Source organism: Macrobrachium rosenbergii, chromosome 2 (assembly GCF_040412425.1).
Source record: "Macrobrachium rosenbergii isolate ZJJX-2024 chromosome 2, ASM4041242v1, whole genome shotgun sequence".
Lineage (NCBI taxonomy): Eukaryota > Metazoa > Arthropoda > Malacostraca > Decapoda > Palaemonidae > Macrobrachium > Macrobrachium rosenbergii.
In genome coordinates, this window is record NC_089742.1 from 18,307,078 (window position 1) to 18,326,153 (window position 19,076).

Here is a 19,076-nt window from a genome sequence, read left to right on the forward strand (position 1 = left end):
GGTTGTCGTGCTCGTGTTCAGTCGAGAGCTACAGTATATATGTTAGGAGGGTAGCCATTATATCCAACGTAGACGTTCACCATCACCAAAATGAGTATGTCACAGTTACAAGCTTTTCATTCCATTGAGATTAATTTTTTCATTATTCTAATATATTACGTAGATATTGTTATACTTATTTGTTCTTAATCTGTATATTCAGCTTATTTTCACAGCCCTGATTATGAGATATGTTATGTGTTGAAAATTTGTTAAGCTAACTTGCAGCATGCAATAATGGCTTCTCTATTTGTAGCTCTCCCTAAATATTCAGCATTCTACAAACATTATTCACAAAGGAGAATTATATATATATATATATATATATATATATATATATATATATATATATATATATATATATATATATATATGATATTATATATATATAACATAATATATTACTGTATTTCAAATAGATGTCCTGTTGATGAAAGAGGTAATTCCAAACCCCTAAAAAATGGCTACTCAAGAAAAGGGGCATTGTGTGTCATGGTTTATTGAAACAAATCGGATACACAGACTTAGCGAAACTACAGAATTAAATATGGAAGTGATCCACCGTCACGTCCGTCAAATTATGCGTGACACAAGAACTTCATGGAGACAGGGACGGTGTTGGATAAAGGGAAGAGTGGATTACCAAGAACATCAGAGGAAAACATCGATCACGTAAGGCAAGTCTTTGATCATTCTCCGACAAAGTCCACCTGGACTGCTGTCAGACACTTACAGCTGCCACGTTCCAGAGGTGCACAAAGTCTTACACAAGAACTTGCAATTGCTCGCTTACAAAGTGCAACATATATAGGCACTTGAGCCAAATGATAAACCAAGATGAAAAGAGTTTGCAGTAAGCATGCTGGAACGAATTTCTGAGGATGTAACGGCCCTCAACCGAGTTTGTTTTAGTGATGAGGCAACCTTTCATGTTTCAGGAAAACAGAACACACATAATGTGAGAAACTAGGGATCAGAACATTCCCATGTGGCTAAAGAACTTCACAGAGATAGTCCAAAAGTGTATGTGTGGTGTAGGATCATGTGCACTCGAATTATTGGTCCATTTTACTTCAGTAAGACATCAATTACTGCAGAAGTTTACCTTGACCTTTTGACTAAATATGTGGCAGCACAACTACATGACCTTCAATCACCCATCATTTTCCAACAAGATGGTGCACCACCACATTGGGAACTGCATGTTTCTTGGTTCCTAAATCAAACCTTTCCAGACCGGTGGAATGGAAGGGCTGGCCCAATTCCCTGGCCACCTCGTTCACCAATATCCATTCGCTGGACTTCTTTCTATGTGTTTATGTTAAAGATAGTGCGTACCGAAAAAAGACAGGGGACATCACTGATCTCAAGCAAAAGATCACTAACGCCACTGCCACTTTTGATGAGGCTATGCTACAGCAAACATGGCAAGAAATCGAATACTTCTTGACAGAACGCTTCAGCAACAAATGGTGCCCATAAAGAGTTGTATTCAATAAGGCAAAAAAACTTCAATATCACTCCTCATTTTGTAATAATTTCCACACATTTGTCTGTTTGAAAGAAAGACTTAATGGACACACTTTTGTATATAAGAATTAATATTTTTTAACTGTAAATATATATATAGATATAATATTATAATGGACATATATATATATATAAAATATATATATATATATATATATATATATATATATATATGATATATATATATATATATGATATATATATATATATATATATTATATATATATATTGATAACATATACGGATTTTGACACAAAAAAAAAAAATAAATGTGACTAATAGGTACTTCTCTGCCGGCTGATTTCGAGACGCTGATGGTTTAGAAACAATAATAGACAGTGGTCAAAGCCACGCTCTGTCGTTCTTTCTAAACCTGTCAGCGGTTCGAATCCCGTCAGCGTGGAGCACGCTTAATTATTATTCTCCTTGAGTGTAAGACATTCTGAGGTATAGTGAAATGGATATTAAACGATATTTGTGGATGCAATACACACACACAGCAAATATATAATATATATATATAAGAGTATATATATATATTCATTAAAATAAAGATAACTAAATGACTAAAAGAAATATAAATATATATACACATATACACAAACAGACATATATATATATATGTATTTATATATATAGGCGGAATTTATATATATATATATATATATATATATATATATATATATTCATATATATATATATATATATTTTATATATAGGAGGGCTATACGCATATGGGTATTTAGTTTGTTATATATATATATATTTATACATTGTATATATATATCCTATATATAATTGGTATAATTTACATTTTCAAGATTTTAGTTTGAAATAGATGTGAGACAGTTCCTGAGCTCAGTTTAAGAAGATAGAGGATTCTGACTTCCCCTGGTACGGGAAAACGTAAAAAGAGGAAAACAAAGGAGAATTTCATATGAGCATAGGGCTCTGGTTACTGAGGAAATATTACATAAAACCACGTGGGCACATTTAAAGTAGTGTATTTACATAAATGACCTTAGTACGGGAAAGAGGAACTCAAGTAGATTGAATGAAACTGGGGAAAGTCCAGACACAGCCCGAGAAGCTTCCACGAAATAGGATCCCTCTGAAATGAGAGATATGCACATTATACGCCAGTAATGAAAATAGACAAAAGAATAATGAATTGAAGCTGCAACGGCTGAGGGTGCAAAGGAGTAATAAAGAATTAACACTGCCGATGCAAGAGGCGCACGGACATTAGACAAGGGAGATTTCTGGCTTTCTCTTTAAGAAAATATTACGAGACAAAAGCGTGACTGAAATGGGGCTCTTCCAGGGCACTTTACCTTAGAGATTTTCCGAGGGCGCGTAGAAGGAGCGGTCCGTGGATGACTTGGCACTAGGCGATTTCGAGGACGAGTTTCTTCCACGTGGTGAGATGCAAGGGCTTCGTAAAGCGGCATGGGGATGGGGACTCCTCGAAACTCCAAGCAATGGCGTGTGGGCTCGAGGAATACGGTCGACGGACACGAGGAGAAGTATACTTTGAAAGGGCCACGTGGTTAGGATGCAAGGGCATCGATGGGGCCAGGTGTTGAGGACGCCTTCACAAGTTCACTCCATATCTTCCAGCCCGCGTGTGCCTGGGACCTCGTGGGCTTTTTGCCTTTATCCTCCTTTGGGGCAGGGGTCCTGCCCAACACAGATGCTTTGACTCATTGCACTGCTGCCCGGGGAGATGGCTTGCTACTGCAAGATTGCAAATTTTGGATTGGTGAGGTCGTGAGACTCTCAATTGGACCGTAGGGAGTATCATCTTAAATTGATTTATTCCTCGATCGTGACGAGTTTTCGTCTATTGACGATAGCTCCGTAGGGGAACTCTGTCCCTCCGGGATGAGGAGATTTGTGCGCCCGAGTCCTCGAAGCAGTGACTCGCGCGCGGGCTCGCTACCTCGTGGAGGGGCCACGTGATACAGGCCCTTCGGGCGGGAGGGCCTAATGACTGGGGATCTGTGACGGCCAAGGCGACGGTGGGAGTAGTTGATTTATTATTGCGTGGGCATTTCGCCCATGCGGGAGAATGGCCATAGACCTTGCACGCCGTGCAAAAGGTCTGGCTGAAATCTTTCCGCTGCCCCTGTGGAGGGCGCAGGCGAGTTATTTGTCGGTTTTCCGGGAGAGAGGAGCCGGTTTCTTGTTCCGCACTGTTCGGAGGAATGCCCCATTTTCTGCAATAATGGCAGGTTAGGGCTTGCCCGAGTTCCCATTTTTGTGGGAATTTGAACCTCCGAGGAGGACGGGGATTTATTTTCCGCCCCATGGATCCTTCTTGAGGGTGGTGAGTTTCCCACATATCTGCAATTCGGCAACACTCGGTGAGTGTTGCTGGGGCTTTTTCCACTATATGAGTGGCGAGGGCAGGAGGGGCGTGAGCGCAGGAAATGCTCGACTTAAACCGCTCGAGTACCTCGGCGGTGTTAGTGGCTCCTTCGAATCGAGCCATTTTGTCAACGCCGCTCAATGGTACGCCCAATCGGACCAAGTCTGGCCTGCTTCTCTGGGCTGCTCTCTCAACGTCTCCTCCACCGCTCCGGGGTAATCTCGTACGCCTTCGTAACTGCTTGGCGTCACGGCTTCCCAGTTTCCCCGATCGTCTGCGGGAAGGGCGTAGTAGGCAACGAGGGCCTTTCCGCCCAGGAATTTAGTGAGAACAAGGGAGAGTTCCGCGGGGGAGAGATCGCAGCACTCCAGGACTCGTTCGGCCCTTTCAAGCCATACTTCAGGCTCGGACTCTGTCCATTTTGGCATGAACGAGTGAGCTTGGCTGAGGGCACTCATTCCCGCGGCAGGGGGCGGGGGGGTGGCGTGCTGTCGTTCTAGCACCTGGAGCTCATGGGCGCGTTCTCTCTCTCTCTCCTCACGTTCTCTCTCCCTCTCTGCACGTTCTTTTTCCTTCTCCTGCTCTTGGGCAATTCTTGCCCTCTCTCTCTCACGTTCTCTTGCTCTCTCGCCTTGGCATCGTCCACTATCTCTTGAACCCATGCTCTCAGATCTTGCCCCGATAGTCCCATGTCCTTCCCAGCGGACATGTAGAATTTGAAATCCTCGTTTTTGTTGGGCTCTGGTATTAGCCATCTTGGAATAATGGGTATAGGATATGTCTGAAAAGACTCTTTGTTAAAATTGGATGTGTCTTGAAAGACGGGGTTGTTCTTGGCGAACGAATTCTAATATGCGTCTCGGAAGACGTAGTTGGATTTTGTCACGCTCGACTTGGCCGGCTGTAGCGTGAAGTTAAGGAGTTGTTCTAACGAACTAGAATGATCAGTCCCGTAAGGGCTTAGATGTGTGAACTACACTATATAATGTCTCAAAAGGACTTGATTTTGGGTTCCCGCAGGAATGAGAAATTCTGCCACGTGCGGCGAGAATTTTTGTATGAGTCTCTGAGGACTGGAATTTGGAGAAATTCTCGCCACGTGCGACGTAGAATTTTAGGAGCCTCTGAGGACTGGAGTTTGGAGGAATTCTCGCCACGTGCGACGTAGAATTTTAGGAGTCTCTGAGGACTGGAATTTGGAGAAAATTCTCGCCACGTGCGACGTAGAATTTTAGGAGTCTCTAAGGACTGGAATTTGGAGAAATTCTCGCCACGTGCGACGTAGAATTTTAGGAGTCTCTGAGGACTGGAATTTGGAGAAATTCTCGCCACGTGCGACGTAGAATTTTAGGAGTCTCTAAGGACTGGAATTTGGAGAAATTCTCGCCACGTGCGACGTAGAATTTTAGGAGTCTCTGAAGGACTGGAATTTGGAGAAATTCTCACCACGTGCGACGTAGAATTTTGGGAGTCTCTGAGGACTGGAATTTGGAGAAATTCTCGCCACGTGCGACGTAGAATTTTAGGAGTCACGTAGGACTTGGAATTTGTGGAATTTGGAGGAATTCTCGCCACGTACGACGTAGAATTTTAGGAGTCACTTAGGACTTGAATTACGATTCGTCCCTTAGGACTTAGAAATTACTAACGGGAAACCCAAAGAAAAATGTTTGCTGGGAAATGAATGGGGGAGAAAAAAAAAATGCTACACACGCGGGCATGGGCGGGGGGGGTTGCAGGTCGTTTGGCCAACACCGGAGGTATTTTTAGATTCTGGGTGAATGAACCCGTATATTTATATACCGTCTGGGATTCCGGAGAATTTCCCAGTCGTCTGAGAGGATAACAGTACAACGGCCTAGTAATTTCCCTATAAGCGGAGTTTAAATTTCGCTTTCCTAACACCTAACTCGAATCCTAACTACACTGAGAGAATTTTCAGCAATGCAAGCTGACTTCGTCGTGTCCCACGTGGGAATTTATTCGCGCCTAAATAACAGTTCGCTAATTCGAAATGCGAAGTAAAAGTTATCACAGAGGAATTTCTTTCGCACTATTCCTCGAAGCAAGAATATGGCAAGGATTTTAACACAGAGGAATTTCGCACTATTCCTCGAAGCAAAGGATGGTTAGCACTGGTTATTTCCTAACTACCTATCCTGAAAGGCATGCATTAACGAATCTAATACGGCGGTTCTTTTCTCTCAGTGATTACATGCGTCCCTATTTCTAATTCCTAGGAACAGTCACGATTGTAAAAAGGTTTTACTAAGATTAACACATTACTTACGTGGAATTTTCTGGATCTGTGTGCTGGTTTTACACAAAAGGTTCGTAATTGTCTCGTACCCAGCTTAGCTTTGCTAATAGCTGATCTGGCAAGTTGCAAATGCAATAAAAAAGCAACACTAGGGGAACTGCAACTGCAAAACGAGATCTATGGCCAGGTCGCCATTTTTACGTTTTTCCGTGGTTTTAGTTTGAAATATGCTCTGTGAGACAGGTAGCAACAGTTTAAGTTAATTTAGCCTTGTGATTCTGACTTCGTGGGTACGGGAAAACGTAAAAAAAGAGGAAAACAAAGGAGAATTTCATATGAGCATAGGGCTCTGGTTACTGAGGGAAATATTACGTAAACCACGTGGGCACATTTAAAGTAGTGTATTTACATAAATGACCTTAGTACGGGAAAGAGGAACTCAAGTAGATTGAATGAAACTGGGGAAAGTCCAGACACAGCCCGAGAAGCTTCCACGAAATAGGATCCCTCTGAAATGAGAGATATGCACATTATACGCCAGTAATGAAAATAGACAAAAGAATAATGAATTCGAAGCTGCACTGAGGGTGCCAAAGGAGTAATAAAGAATTAACACTGCCGATGCAAGAGGCGCACGGACATTAGACAAGGGAGATTTCTGGCTTTCTCTTTAAGAAAATATTACGAGACAAAAGCGTGACTGAAATGGGGCTCTTCCAGGGCACTTTACCTTAGCAGATTTTCCGAGGGCGCGTAGAAGGGCGGTCCGTGGATGACTTGCGATTTCCGAGGACGAGTTTCTTCCACGTGGTGAGATGCAAGGGCTTCCGTAAAGCGGCAAGGCGATGGGGACTCCTCGAAACTCCAAGCAATGGCGTGTGGGCTCGAGGAATACGGTCGACGGACACGAGGAGAAGTATACTTTTGAAAGGGCCACGTGGTTAGGATGCAAGGGCATCGATGGGGCCAGGTGTTGAGGACGTCTTCACAAGTTCACTCCATATCTTCCAGCCCGCGTGTGCCTGGGACCTCGTGGGCTTTTTTTGCCTTTATCCTCCCTTTGGGGCAGGGTGCGCCCAACACAGATGCTTTGACTCATTGCACCTGCTGCCCAGGGGAGGTTTTGGCCTGTAGGAGAAACGCCCAAGCCAGATTACTTTTGCCTCGAAGGAAAGATCTTTATCAAAAATGGGAGCGCCTTTAATCTTTTAAACCCCTGTTTTTAAGTCGATAGACAGATGGTCTATCGATCGGCCGGCTGGCAGTAAATGAAACACAACAACAACCAACCACAACAAAGGAGGGGGAGGCAATTTGCTAGCAATTCTTGCTAATCATAATAATATATATACATATACATATCACCATCATATTACGCCATTTCTAGTTTTCGAAATTTCTCTCTCTCTCTCTCTCTCTCTCTCTCTCTCTCTCTCTCTCTCTCTCTCTCTCTCTCTCTCTCTCTCTCTCTCTTAAGCGCGGGTGGGAGCCTCCTCTCTCTGAGGTAATATTGATATAATAGCTGAATTTGATTGCCAGACTGAGCAGTGTAAACACTCGAGTTAGTTCCTAATAATCATTTGTAATTAACATAAGGAGTGGCCTATTATTTATCTAATCATTGCTAATTTTGCCAGGTAATTTATGGATCATAAATATTGAAGTTTTTGATGAAATAGTCATTACCGTTTCAGCTGCAGGCATGCGCCAATTTATTCCACCCCCTCATATTGCAGTACTTTCAAAACAGGCTTCATGAGGAGCAATATACACTTATAAAATTATTGAGAGGCTTTTATTTTATTCACAGTAGATGACAGTTAACCTAAAATAGGCATGTTTTAAAGACAAAAAGTGTTCTTTTACATGGTGCATGTAATTATATAGAAATAACATTGGCATCAATTAATCAAGCCGGTATTCATCGCTGTTCGAGTAATTATTTTTGATGTAGTACCCAGGATTTTTCAATGAAGCACGTACAAGAATATATATATATATATATATATATATATATATATATATATATATATATATATATATATATATATATATATATATATATATATATATATATACACACACACACACACACACACACACACACACACACACATATACATATATATATATATATATATATATATATATATATATATATATATATATATATATATATATATATATATATATATATATATATGTGGGATAATAATGTGTGTGTGTGTGTGTGTGTGTGAAGCAGGGGTGTTTGTGTGTGTGAACGTATGTAAGTTCACTTTTGCTAACACGTTCGTTTATTTCAATGCTCAGATAAGTAACAATAAGTAAGTAGCTGAAATGATTATTTTTTCTTATATATCACTGTGACTCCCTTCACTGACTTTGAACATGAATAGTTGATAGCTATTTTCATTCCTAGACATAATCACATGATAGACGCACGTGACCATAATTAGTGTGACAAACTGATCGATTATGCCCCTTTAATCAATAAAGACCCAGGTGTTACTCTGTGTGACATTATTAGGATCAGCACGCAAGTTCGCCATCACTCACCTGCACAAAAGGGGAATATTTTTTGCTCACGGTTTAATTGATAGGGAGAAGTGGCCCCAATATAATGCTCACTTAATTCATTTTTCACCTTCTCTTTATCACGAAAGCCAGAGCACACTTGGTTATGACATTTTTTGCTCCATAAGGCACTATGGGTTTCATACCGAGATTTATTGCGTATGTGCTTCATTTTGCAAAATCTTTGAATTACATTTTTAGTTGAATAGCGATTATTTTCTGTATTCATTCCCTCATAGCGATTATTTTCAGTATTCATTCCCTCATTTGAATGTACACTTTACAAGAAAATCTTATCGTTAACTGGAACATTGTTAGATTTTTGTTTATGAAAAAACAATTGCTTCTCTCTGTACAGTTAGGATAAAATATTTCTCGGCATCCATAATCTGTATTAGATTCTCAGTCATTTAAAACGAATTGTACGTTGGTTAACCTAATTGAAATTAAACTGCTTTAAGATAATAGAACAAAAGTATAATTTTCGAATGGTTTCAAATGTTACTAATTTATACTAATAAGAAAGGCCATAACACATATTATAAAACTGTATCCGTTGAATAAAGAAGGCACACAAATAGAAATGTCACATCTTGAATTTTAAACAACAAGAGTAAATGAAGCGAAAAAAGTCTCAAATGTAAAGAAAAAATAGTTAAAAAAAAAAAAAAGTCTTTTGCATTTGTGATGGGCAAAGGAAATGCTGCTATTTTACATTATTTTCCCAAAAAGTTCTGGTTAAGAATGAGCTTTAAACTTCTTCCCAGGCGCGATGAACAATTTAACACTGATTCACTTAACGGTTCCCATACTTTCTGGCTTTTTGCCGGTCATGCACTCTGACCAAAGCAACCGTTTTGTTTCACGTGCACAATTAGCTTCCAGGCTTTAGCGCCATCCAACCTTAAGCTTTTGGTTAGACATATGATTTCGAATGCATACACATTAGCTACTTCACGCAATGGATAATGAGTGATCAGTCCCTAACCCTTCTGTAGTGACTGTTTGGTTCTTTAAATGCATTACACTTACTTTTTAATCAAGTATCGTGTTTTTTGTTTTTGGAAATTGAGAGTTAGTTTCCTCTCCAGCTGCCTGGATGAAGAGGTGATTCTACTCTATCCAAAGTTTATTGTGAGTCTGTTGAAAAGAACAGTCTTTTGCATATAATTTGCTCCCTAATTTATATTTTATGTTTATATTACCTATTAATGGAGTGCTCTGGTTCAATCTTTATCTTGTTTAAATGAATATATTTTAAGTGTATATTTGGTGTGCTACTTATTCATTTTATTTCAGTAATTTTACATTTTTTCTGTTCTTAATAGAAACTTCATAATAATAAGATAATCCGTTTCTTGAAAATAAATTTTGTGAATTAGAGAAGAACCAGTAAACGGTAAACGTTGCTTAATGAAATTTTCAGTATTTAATTATTACGTTTTCATACTTTGAGCTCTTTCATAAAGAGAGTCATAATCTTCCTGAAGTTATTGTGGATAAATGTAAACAAAACTTCCCAAATACATATTAAATGGATGTCTTAATTATATCTCGACTCAGGTATTGCATTCAATTAGGAAACAAAGGACTGGAGTGCACAGGGAGTTGTAGACAGAGAGAGTTGTTTATTTGTTCATTAATGTTTAAACGGGCTTTCAGCCATGAATGAAAAGCAGTGGTGTAAATGTACATGCTTCGGAGTTCATTGTCTTTAACCTTTCTTTATTTTCATATTACAAGCTATTCAAGGAGCTTGTTCGCATTACTATTTTCAACGAGAAAAAATACCATATGTACGAGATATGTCTTCGACTATCTATATTTTGTTTTATTTTTTAGTCACACCGTTATAGTACATTTTGTTTGTTAATAACGTTCTTTATGAGTGGGGAGATGGATACCTGCAACGAGGAGTGAGAAGAAATGGTACACTTGAGCAAACTTGAACATTTGTTTTTTTTTTTTTAACGCGGTGTTTGAATTTAGAATTATTAAATGTTTTATAAAATGATAATAACTGGCATTTCCATTAAGATGATTACTTTATGCACAAGAAATACATCAAATTCAAACTTTTGTATGCATTAACCTTATAACTCTGTTACATTTCACTAATTAGTAACATTCCATATTAGGGAGGAGAGAAATGTAGATAGTTGTCAAATGTGAAATGTAAAGAGTGATATATTTTCCTGAAAGGATTTAATTCTTCAGGAATATTCTGCTTTCAAAATCCCTGTTCAACAGCTCCTTCTAGATAGAAAATCATTGACTATTTGTACAGTTTTTTTTTTTTTATCCCAAGGCACACCCTTATTTTAGAAAGTAAACCAGATTTATATTGAATTCAAAATTCAAGTATGAATTTAATATTATAATTCTCTCATGAATAACTTCGAATAACTTCAAAATATATAAATATTATTTACCTTAACATTTGCAGTAAGCATTGCCTAATCTCATTTTTCTCCTCGGAGAGCTTCTTTCCTCATTTTTTATCATATTCTCTACTTGCCTTTCGGACTAAAATCACTTATCTATCTTTCCTCCCTTTCGATTTTTTTTCGTTACTGGCGTGTTCCTGAGATAATATAAACTCCTAAACTTCAGTTATTAACTGATAAAAACTCATGAGTAAATTGAGTTCTCTACGGGGATACGCGCTACGCGCATAGCCCTCTATTATCCTAAAATGAACAGACAAGGTAGTTCTGGAACATAAAATTAATCCACTGATGGAGGTTCTCCTGTCAAGGCTCTGTCCAACAGGCACATGGGTAACTGCTTTATGCGAAAGGTGAAGAGTCAGGTAGAACTATAAAATCAGCATTAGCAATTCCATAACCAGAGATTCGGTCCAGTCCTGCCCTTGCTCAAACTGATGATTTGTTGAAGTAAATGAGAATGAATGCTGCTCGACAACCAAAGGTAAGTCACTGGAATGGCCCCAACGCTATGTCTTAAATATCTACTTTCACTTCTCAGTAACTTTTTTCGTTGTGTGTATATTTTAGTAAGCAATTCTTATTTTAAAGAAAATGAGTCATTCTTACTCGAGTCTTTAATTAAGTTTCAGACAGAAGGACAGTATTGAAAGCACTATAGCTTGGTACATATTTTGCTGTTTGTTATTTACTGCGAGATCCATACCCTCTTCTGATAGATGAAGAACAAACTTTCTTTTTTATTATTTAAAGAAAGAAGAACCGTGAGAGTCAGGTTGGTATATCACTGACTGAATGAAAATTTATTGAACTTAAAAGATTCTATGGTAGTATTTTCGCCAAATGATGTATCACAGAAGCCATTCGTCTTCAGATACCTATGTAGGAAGCAAGATTCTACCTGAGCGTCATTGAAAATATAAGTTGTGTGAGGGCATTCGAAAATATTGGATATACATGCACGTATGCGTCTTTAGAATAACAAAAGCACTGCCGTCACAAAACTGCCTATCTCACTAATATCAGGGGCTTCTTTTTCTATTCTAAGCAATTTCTGGTTATAAGGTAAATTCGTATCCACTTTAACTGTATCTCTCTCTCTCTCTCCCTCTCTCTCTCTCTCTCTCTCTCTCTCTCTCTCTCTCTCTCTCTCGAGAGAGAGAGAGAGAGAGAGAGAGAGAGAGAGAGAGAGAGAGAGAGAGAGAGAGAGAGAAAGCTTTACATTAGTGAACCAAGGAAAAGTAGAAAAACTCCAAGCTTAAAGAATCAGGCAAGACTTGTTCAAATCCATGCAGGGATCCATAGTTAAGATATTATCTTCTGAGTTTCAAGTTTACTCGATATTAATTAAAGAATGTATCATACTGATTTGATGACCTTTATTAAAATCACCTTAAGATTATAAATTCAATTATGTGCGGCATGTTATCTAAAAATACGACTAAGATTCTATCAAAAACGCAATTATAAAGTCGGAAAAGTTAAATATCATGAGAACAGGATAAAAATCTATTATTTTCAATAAACACTTACTATCAAACGATTACCTCTCTCTCTCTCTCTCTCTCTCTCTCTCTCTCTCTCTCTCTCTCTCTCTCTCTCTTGAAATAGATACAAAATTCTTACTTAGTTTATACGTGGACATTGTTATTTGATATTTACATGTTAGATTAAATCGCAACATGGACATGGAAACATGTTTTTCTGATTTCCATAACGTCGAACAACGAAACAATTTGCAAGCGTACTCTTTATCCCTAAATATGGAATACTCTCTTTCAAGAGGTCAAATCTTTGAAAATATATGATTTGAAATAAATCAATTATATTCTAGAAAAAAAACAGATTGTTGATACCTTCAAGTTAAGTCTGTTTGTATGTTTGTTATGTGTATTTATGCATCTATAACGTAGGGTTTACATGTATATGTGTATACGATGAAACACCTAAGTATTTACAAAACACTCCTCTTATAAACATCTAAAAATATCAGTAAAAACACCCACGGCAAATGGCCACGTTTCCATTTACGTTTTTAATTTATTGCATTACTGACGCATGTAAGCTATTAAAATGTACTTATTTGTGTTCCCATGCCGTCAGAAACTACGGTAATATAAGATGAGGGCATAATAAAAAGTATGAACTAATATACCTGCATTCTGTACATCCATATACAGGCACGAAGATAGACAACGGTAGGTTTAAACAAGGCGTCTATTACCAGCTGATTATCGTTCAGGCAGAGAAGGCAAAATGTGCATGTACACATTGCATCATATCATACAGTATTTTTATTTTGCAGTCATTCAATGTTCATATTTCAATACGATTATGGTAAGAGTCACATACTTTATCGCCTAGGGTTCTAGGTGTGTCATTTTATTTCTGTTGATAATATTTAGATATCAAAACTATGAGAATCTACTATCTCATAACATTTCATGCATAAAACACTGAAAAGAAAAATAAACATGAGCTTTTCATTCAGATTCAAGCGACCGACCGTAAAACTGCATATCATGGGATGGTCAGGTTAGTAGTTCTTAAAAAAAAAAAAAAATCACATTTGAACAGTAATTCATTTCATAATAAAAAGGATCTCCTTTAATCTTGTAAGGTATATCTGAGTAAATATAAAAATATAAGTGGCTGAGGTCTCAGGTTTTCTTGCATATTCCTACTGTTGACTATGCAGACATTTCATAAATTCTTTGCATTGTGTTAAAGGTTTTCTATATGAGTACATAATGCCATTACTTCAAGGGGTACTGACGTCAGCTGCGTCATTATGTTAATGAATGCAGGAAAATCATTTATATGTGAGGCTCTCTTACGGCAGCTGCTGTGCGTTAAAACTTTTATAGTTTGGTAATACTGATCTCTCCTCATCGATATCAGATTTTTTTACTGTCCTTTCCCTAACTCCATTATGTGAATGGTCCTCGCCGTTGATTTTGGGCTAGTGTTCGGCTTTAGCTTTTATATGAGTACGAGCTCGATGGCACGCTCTATGCTGCGCTGTCTCCCCCACCATCCAGATCCACTACCTACCCCGCCCCACCCGGGGTGGACAAACAATTTTGCAGGAGGAGGGTGGATGTGTCATGACTCCCCTTCCTTCCCAATCCCCTACCTACCCTGCCCACACCCGGGGCAGACAAACAGGTTTGCAGGAGGAGAATGGATGTGTCATGTCTCCCCTACTCTCCCGATCCCCTACCTACCCCATCCCGCCCGAGCGGACAAACAAGAAATATCCACTCGGATTTTATTGTTGTAGATTATTTCCTTATGACAGATTTCAGACCATATTAAAAGTATGTCTCCTTTGGTCACTCATGTATAATTTTTTCTTCTTTATTTCTCGGGTCTCGAAGTGCAGATATCTGTAAACGCCTGTAATACTATGACTAACTAAGAATAGAAAAAAAAATCGAAGTCATTCACAATAGCTATCATGTTTTTATGTCTTTGGGAAGTTTGCCAACACAACGCAACACTCAAAGATATCTAGGCTTGCAGGAGACACATTTGAGTTTTGACATTGCAAGGTGAAAGTATGATTATGCATATTTGGTTATGTCGTGAATATTCTGATAAGTTACCAAACCTGCAAAAAATGAAGCTTGAAATCCCTACTGTTGAATACGCAATAATATGAATATTAATGCGTCGGTTAGATCGAGGGTGAATGTAATGGCCAGGGGGAATTAATATCATAACAAGTTCTTCCCATTATCCATACAAATGGAGCAATCTGTGTGAGAGGAGAAAACTTTATCTTGCTATTCAAATATCTTTGTCTGCTTTGCAGTGCATCGTGGGTTTTCAGTATGTTCTCACGATTCAGACTGGTTTTTCCTTGCTTTCTAGGTCAACACGTAAACTGTAAATTATGAACATTTAACATAAACTCTCCTATTTTCTTAATTTTACAGGCGTGAGTAACTGAGTCAACTGTATCTTCTTTGTAATTATCTTTTCCCTGTACCGTATTAACCTATCCTTTTGAAGTCCTTAAGCATTTTGTGTATTATCTTTCATTCTTTTTAATACCTATTTAACGTAGATAGTAATAATAATATTAAAAATAATGTACCATGCGTTTTATATATATTTTTTTTACATTACTGTTTACTGTCATTATTCCATGTTTTATGGCTTTTAAAATACAAGTACTGGCCACCACGGTATCAGTAGCTGAAAAACTCTTAACTCATCTCAATTAGCACCAGACTTCAGTTCATTTCCCTACATCTTTAGCTTGCACGCTAATTACATTAAGTCACCTGGTTGTAACAAATATGCTAAACCTTTGGAAATACACAGTGAGACATAAGCAAACCGATGGACCAACAACTAACCATGCACTCAGTTGCATTAGCTATTCAGCCTCTGATACAGAAGGCCCATTCTTCCTGTCACTAAAGGCATCCATCTTCGTTCCCCAAAATCCCAACAATTCCTCGTCACTGTTTTCATACCTGATTGGTCACTGCGTGCTGGACCCTAATTTATAGACACGGAACGCTTCTGTTCGGTTAAAGCTGGTTACTTTTGCGTAGAGGTCTGCGTGAAAAATTTGTGTTTCTGCCATGCTGGAATGTTGTTTATAGAACAATTTGGACCACATCTTTATACAGTAGCGCAGTTAGCGTGAATAGAGTTCGTTTTTGTTTTCAAATTCTGATAATATTATGTGGCGTATTTACACAGCGCATGATTGAAATTGTATCGGAAGCGTTTAACAACTGGCATTTATGTAAAAAAAAAAAAAACAATAAAAAAGTTTAACTGCAACTTTGTTCCTGCACACCTCTTTCGAACGTACTTACAAATTCTATAACTGAGTATTTATCTATATATTCTTCAAATCAGCTGTTCAAAACTCGTATCTGAAGCTGGATTAACATCACTCCATCTCAAGGAACATTATTTTGTTATAATCAGAACAATATTATCTGATTCCATTATTTGAAAAATGGAACACCTTTGAATTCATTACGGTAGCAGTCGTTTTGTATCTCCCCGAAAGATAAAGCTGTCTTCAATATATATAAATGAATTTACTCCTTTATATATATATATATATATATATATATATATATATATATATATATATATATATATATATATATATATATATATATATATATATATATATATATATATATATGTAGTTTAAAAAAATGGATTTTGTCGTTAACTTTCATTTACGTAATAATACATTTCTTGAAAATTTTATATTTAGTAGAATGCTTTGTTCAATCATCACCTTAACCTTTACTAACTTTAGACTTTCCTTTTTTTTATTCCCTCCACTTTTCCATTTCCGTAAGAAACGTATTTCTAAACGTGATGAAGGGTTTCAGATGATACAACTTCTCCTCTAAACTATTTTCTTAGTCAGCTCTTCTGCGTTTAAGTAGATTCGAAATTCTCTTCATAAATACAACACGTCCACCATGAAGCATTATCACCCTGTAAGCAGCGAACTAATGCCAATGCTGGAAGTAATCGAGAAGGATCTTGAAAGTCTTACCCCAAATCCTTATAACGTCCCTTTGCTGGTGTCCCCGCCTCCCTTCCCCAGATAAGTGATCCTTCGTCTCATCTATATTCTTTAACGGGGCGTCGTTTTTTACCTTTAGTACCCTTCCACTCATCATCCCGGTCCTTAATCTCCACTCTCGTTCATTTCATTACTTTCTGAGCCTTTTCCATCCATAAGAGACGGTGATGGTTTCCTCGCGTCATCTTCTGCATTATCATGATTACTTGAATCGAGTTTGTCTCCAAGGAGGATATTTCACCTCATTTACACTCCTCCAGTAACTCCCATAACACCTCAAGTAGCTCCACTCTCACCCTCATTCATCTTATTTTGAATAATCCTTTTGTCTAAAACCTTCTTTCATTAACGTTCTTCCTCTGTCTCCTTAATTATGATGATTTTATAGCTCTTTTTCTTATTTGCTCCATGACTTTGCTTTCTTCTTGATCTCTACCTTTGTGTGTGTGTCTGCGTCGACGTATATAATTTTTATTTATAATTATAAGAGGGCTCAGACGTGACATCAATGTTTTATGACAACTTATCCATCAAATCGGCAAAATACCCAACTTAGTTGCGCGCAAAGAACTGCGAGCTTCAACACATTAGTATAGATGGAAGTAAATATTTAAGTTATAATGATTAATACAGAGTGAAAGAGAAGGCATCATATAATTTTGCTAAAAAAAAATTAAAGTTCGTGTGCATTGACGCTTAATATTTTAAGTTAAACAGTGCCGAAATAAAGGTTTGGATTAGTAATGATAATAACCTTGTATGCCTATTTTCACAATATATATATATATATATATATATATATATATATATATATATATATATATATATATATATATATATATATATATATATATATATATATATATATATATATATATATATATATATATATATATATATATATATATATATATATATATTTGTACAAATCAGGTGACTAAGTTTAAACAACTACACAAAGAGTATTTCATTTATAAAGATGCAATGTTCAAACATTGTTATGTTTTGAATATGCCATTAACGACAACTAGAGAATAATTAAACTTTTGATACCCGAGATATTCCCAATTCCACAAGGGTATTAAAGATCCTCTTGAATATTTTCCTCCTCTAGTTATGTGAGTAATGCAGATGTTAATATAGATAATGTCAGACGCCTGAACCAGTAAAATAAGTAATATTCTATCACTCATACCAGCAGTCATCTCTTCGTCACCCTTCATTATATTAAAATTAATGTTGGACTTTTCTAAAGACTACTCAGATCCGTCACTATTTCACCAATAACTTCCTGCATAGTTTTCACTTCTCTCAAATAAGATTAGTCTCTTATCAAAGTATTATAGCGGCCTTAATAATTTTACATGGAAGCCTTGTCTCTTTTGCAACAAGTGTTTCCTCACTTCATATTTCGTCAAACCTTTATTGATAAGTGGATAAAACATTTTGCTGACTTCTTCATGGAATCCCTCTGTAATCTCTGGTGTATTCAAACACATTTTGTTTTTCTAAGTTTCACGATTTCCATTTCCTTCTCTGATTAAGTATGCTGCAACGCTCTGCCAGTCTTGGAAATATATTCTATGAATATAAAATTAGATACTCTGGAAGATGAAGCTTATTTTTCCTTGGTAATAGTTTGCCAGGTCCATGTTCGTTTCATAACGTTTTTGGAGTTTTGTATATGTTGTTATGCATTTTTCCTTTTTTCAGTGTATTTTTTTAAGTAATCTCCTCTACATGGTGAAACATATCATATAAATGCATAATTTTATTTTGTTTAACCATAATAGCCTATGTGCTCAGTCTCTCTCACAATTGACCGCTACAGAAATATACAGCAGGTCTTAACGTAAGGATAATACGCAACGTTCATGATGTAGGTACTCGCCATTTAGACACTCGCAGATGTCACCGCAATATTTTACGGGATAGGTAGACAGATAATAATAATAATATTACTACTACTACTACTACTACTACTACTACTACTACTACTACTAATAATAATAATAATAATAATAATAATAATAATAATAATAATAATAACATAGTTTGTATAGTTTTCTTTATCTTTCAGATAATTAATTTATCAGGGCTACCGAATTCTGCCAGTAATCGGCCAATTTTGTCATTCTTGGAGAGAAAAGCAGTAATTGGAAAGGCCCCGACCCAAGACACCTACGGATGCTAGAGGCGCTCTTAATACAACAGGAGAAGCCATTACTGAATACCATTCAAGAAGTGTTCCCCCTGCCTACCAGCATTAGGAGGTCT

General features: G+C 37.2%; 1 long non-coding RNA gene across 1 annotated transcript; it reads right to left on the minus strand.

Moving 5' to 3' along the window:
- Positions 1–6,586: 6,586 nt before the first annotated feature.
- LOC136849536 (uncharacterized) lies at positions 6,587–7,237 on the minus strand. The gene is made up of 2 exons (XR_010856307.1): positions 6,931–7,237; positions 6,587–6,709 (listed from the first exon to the last, which is right to left on the minus strand). It is a non-coding gene; the product is annotated as an uncharacterized lncRNA (long non-coding RNA).
- Between the last annotated feature and the right edge of the window lie 11,839 nt (positions 7,238–19,076).